General features: G+C 41.1%; 1 long non-coding RNA gene across 1 annotated transcript in view; it reads right to left on the bottom strand.

Moving 5' to 3' along the window:
* Positions 1 to 421: 421 nt before the first annotated feature.
* The window catches only part of LOC105853595, a 179,165-nt gene continuing 174,878 nt past the window's right edge, over positions 422 to 4,708 (bottom strand). Inside the window, exon 4 of the long non-coding RNA XR_001145420.1 lies at positions 422 to 517. This is a non-coding gene — a long non-coding RNA (uncharacterized LOC105853595). The remainder of the gene's footprint in view (positions 518 to 4,708) is intronic.

Genomic DNA, 4,708 nt, shown 5'->3' on the forward strand with positions numbered 1-4,708 from the left:
TGAAGTGAGAAAATGTGAAGTTTTTACTTCCTCCAGTTCTATTTATTTACTAATATCTTAAAGGGAAATAATATGACAGGTAACTTGCAAAGTACTATATACAGTTATGTCACATAATGTAAAATATGTGCTTTAACCCCTGTTGGGTCCTTTGCCTCGAGAGACCTCCCCACCTCCCCACAGAATCATATGCACACTGTTGTATGGAAATAGAAAGAATGAGCCATGGGTGCTGGAACAGAAAAACAGGAGGCACGAAGTGTTCCTGCCTTGGGTTTACTGCCTTGTGCTTACCCCCATGTTATTGTCGCATGTTATTGACGCACTTGCTGAGAGCTTCCGCACCCCCCCCCACCAGCCCCAGGTTCCATGCTGAAGAGTATAAATAGGGAAGGAGAGAAGAATAAAGGGTACCTTTGCTTGCTGACCATGAAGTGTGTGTTTTAATCCTGACGTCCTTCGCTCAGACCATCTCTGCTGTCGTGCTGGCGCGGCAAACTGGAGGTTCCACTGAGATCTAAAAAAGAAGGAGCAACGGACAGGGTCGTCCTAGACCAGCAAGGATGTATTGGGGGGGAAACTGGGATCAGAAACAGTAAAGAGGAATTAATGTATTAAGATTCAAAGCCTTTAGAGCAACAAGGAATTGTCCTGGATCAGTAAGGACGTATTGGGAAAGAAATGAGATCCACAAATAGTAAGGAGGAATTAGTTTATCAAGTTTCAAAGCTTTTAGAGCAACAGGGAATGGCAGTTAAGAAACACATCATAGAAGCCTTCCTTGGAACAGTGGTTGCAGGGAGTCCGTGGTTCTTAATGGGAGGAGGCTTAAATATTTCAGAATGGAGACAAGTAAAAAGGGACCTACAGAAACGCTTACAGAGAGAGGGCGCCTATAGTTTTCCTACTTCCACATTTTTGCTATGGCGCTTAGTCTGTGATGCTCTGCATATTGACAAAGTTAAGGTCAGGCAGGAGGTTGCCGCGGCTAAGGAAATACTAGAAGAAATACAGGAGGAAGAGACCCATCGATCCCTCAGGTCAGAGGGATTTCAGGGGGACAGAAAGTCTGACAGAGCTGAACGAACTTCAGAACCTAACAACAGCTTGGGCCTTACGCCCAAGTCTGCGCGTCTGCGGGCTATACCTCAGACCCATCTAGATTCTGATACTGAGGGTAGCCCCATCTCTAGCGTGGAGGAGAGCTCATCTGACAAGGAGGCTTTGCGCTCGCATAGGGCCAAGAGTCTAAATGAATATATTTGGATCTGTCGGGAAATTGATGGGCATTTTATTCAGGGCCAAGTCACTGCCGCTGCCATTAGGCCCGGGCACGGACCCCGGGCCGCTGGCAATAAGACCTGCTTCAACTACGGCGTCTCAGGCCATTTTTAATCAGGGTCACTGTTCCGGAGCCTGCCCCACTCCTGATGCCGGTGAGCAAGGATAGTCCCCTTGTTTTCGGGTATGTATCTCTGCGGCCCCCAGGCCTGCCTGGATGCAGTTCCCATGATGCTGCAACACGGGCATGCTTTTAATGCCATGGCCACCTGAAATCAATCGGATATATTTGAAACATCTCTAAAGATAAACTATACCACCAGACAAAATTTGACCATACAATCCTCCACTTGCATTCTTGCCCCCTTTTTCTTTGTACTGTGGAACTCCACTGTGGGGGGCAAGGTTCTCAATTGTTCTTCCAGGAACTGCAGACTGAACGATTGCTGGGATGGCTCTGATGGTGCGCTGGTCGTTCGAGTGCCCGCGGTGGTTCCCCTGCCTGTAGAGGTATCCCAGGAGCGGCAGGAGATTGTGCTCTATTGACAGCGGCGGGACTTCAGGATCACCGCTGCAATTGTTGCTGCCGTTGCCATCGCCACCACCGCTGCCACCATGGCTGGCCTCGTGTTACAACAGACGGCCCTGATGGCAGAAGTTGTGGACTCTCTCTCTAGTAACGCTTTTGAAATTGTAAAACAGCTGAATGCCTATTTGCGCAGCCCATGGAATTTTTCTTTCCTTAATTACACCTTGCAGATGGCCCATCATATTGTTAGCATCAATAGTACCCAAGTCCCTTCTATCCAGGCGACCTCTTGGTGGAATGCAATGGTGGCTGGGTCCAGCGGTGGGCAGGAATGCTATCACTTGTGTTGCTTCTGCTCGTGGGGGTCAGCATCTGCCTCTGGGTCTTGTTTCGCTTCATCCGACAGAGTCAAGCCAGGCACACAGTCATTCGCCAGGTCCTCCTGGGTATGACCGCTGACACCCACGACACACTACAAGTCTGGCTCAAGATGTTATATAAGTCCTGAGCCCCCCCTATGACGGGCAACCCCACTTGATCATGTCGCTCGCCTAAGACAGGGTCGGAGGTCACTCAAAGACGGGTAAAAGTGTACAGTTGGTGGAGACCTATGACAGGGGTTCTCAGCTTAACAAAATAAAAAGGGGGGAGATGTTGGGTCCTTTGCCTGGACAGACCTCCCCACCTCCCCCACAGAATCATATGCACACTGTTGTGTGGAAACAGAAAGAATGAGCCATGGGTGCTGGAACAGAAAAACAAGAGGCACGAAGTGTTCCTGCCTTGGGTTTACCCCCATGTTATTGTCGCATGTTATTGATGCACTTGCTGAGAGCTTCTGCCTCCCCCCAGCCCCAGGTTCCATGCTGAAGGGTATAAATAGGGAAGGAGAGAAGAATAAAGGGTGCCTTTGCTTGCTGACCATGAAGTGTGTGTTTTAATCCTGACGTCCTTCTCTCAGACCATCTCTGCTGTCGTGCTGGAGCGGCAAACCCCAACTGTTATGAGCAAAAGGTTGGGAAATATGGATATACAGAAAATCATTAATTCAAATAACGTTGTGTTCCAACTTCCCAAGACAACTTTGCGATTGAATGGTTGCTTCTGAACAGATGCTGGAACAGTCAAATGTTATAACAAAGGTCCCTCAAGGAATGTGTTGCTCAATTAAACAAATTTAAGAAGTTCATACACATTTGTATAGGCAAAAAACATCTGGAACTCTTTCTAATCTGAGTCCAATCTGAAGATCCACTGAGGATCATTTGTCTGTACTTATGCCATGCTTGGTAGGATTTAAAATGGTAACTTGAGCTGTTAAACCACCACAAATTACATTATAATTAAATTAAGTGTACAAGATAATAAAATAGGATGTATTAGAAAACACGGGATTGAATTTTGCTTTCAGGTGAAGAATATGATTGTCATTTGTTTTCTCATATAGATATACTTGGTTCATACTATGTCATTATTTTCATAATAATATACAATAGTTATATGAAATCAGGAGCTTATTCACTGATAGCAAATGTGAGAAGAATAAGTCAACAGTGGTTAAGCATTTAGTATTAGGTATCCAGAGAATCTAAAATGGAAATTAATTTAGGAATGATTAAATAATTACATGAAAACAGAAAAATTATCCCTCTTTTCACAAGTTAAAATCCAGTAGAAAGTGAAATAGTAATAAAATGCAAAGTAAATCAAATCTAGCTCCTTTGCAGTTATTTTGGTTGTCACCTTTTTGGTTGATTAACATTAATATTGTATATGAAATTTAAATATTTTATGTACTGCATGTTCTTTTACCCTCACCATACACACTACATTTAAACTACATTTTAATAGTTTGTAAACTTCAAAAAATTTTAAAATTTTGTTTGAAATAGATTATCATAAGGAATTAAAAAGAAATAAGCACTAGTGTGTATACAGAGCTTATTACAGCTTATCTTTAACTACCATCATCCTTATCCACCTGACACCCCATGCCTGTTAGCCATTGATTTACCCTCTGTCTCTTCTTTTTGCCTTATATTTGTTATTTATAAGTGAATCACTTTATTAAAGTCTTGCAAAACCATACTATAAATAGAAACAACACATATATTTGGTAATATTTATTCTTTTCAGGAGTAAAATGAAAAAGTCTTGGAATAATCATGAACATTTTCCTATTATTATATAGCCACTAAACAATTAACTATATAGAAATATTTTATGCATATGGAGAAAAAAAATGTCTCTCAACAGGATATAATTCCTAATGTATTATTTTCAAAATTTAATGAGGAAATCATCTGTGTTTATAAGAAAAATAACTTTAGATATTGTTCACTCTAATTTCCTTACCTATACATAGAGAGAACTAATTTTAGACTTTTAATCTGGAAAGTAAATCAATCTTGGTGACATTGCATAGGAGGATTCAGAAAATTGACTTAACTTTCTCTTTGCCTTTACTGAAAATCATAGCCATTTTAATGACTACTAACTATACTGATAAAAAGTAATAAAAACTATAATGCTATGAAATAATTCTTCAATTTCTTGAGCAAAATATGTCTTCAGGTTCAAAGACAAATTCTTTCTCAACAAAATCCAGTAAACATTCTACAGCAATGTCGTTCCAACTGTCGACCTCTGTCCAACCGCTCTGCTAGTTACTACATCTGTTCACTAAAAAGCCCATTACAAGATAAAACTATGGTATTGCACAAGATGGAAACATGGAGAATAAATGAAATGTATTGCCTTGCTTCATTTATTTTTAATATTCTGTTATGAATTACAATGCTCAAACTAAAAAAGAAAGAAAGAAAGAAAGAAAGAAAGAAAGAAAGAAAGAAAGAAAGAAAGAAAGAAAGAAAGAAAGAAAGAAAGAAAGAAAGAAAG

Source organism: Condylura cristata, unplaced genomic scaffold (assembly GCF_000260355.1).
Source record: "Condylura cristata isolate star-nosed mole 26May11 unplaced genomic scaffold, ConCri1.0 scaffold00013, whole genome shotgun sequence".
NCBI lineage: Eukaryota > Metazoa > Chordata > Mammalia > Eulipotyphla > Talpidae > Condylura > Condylura cristata.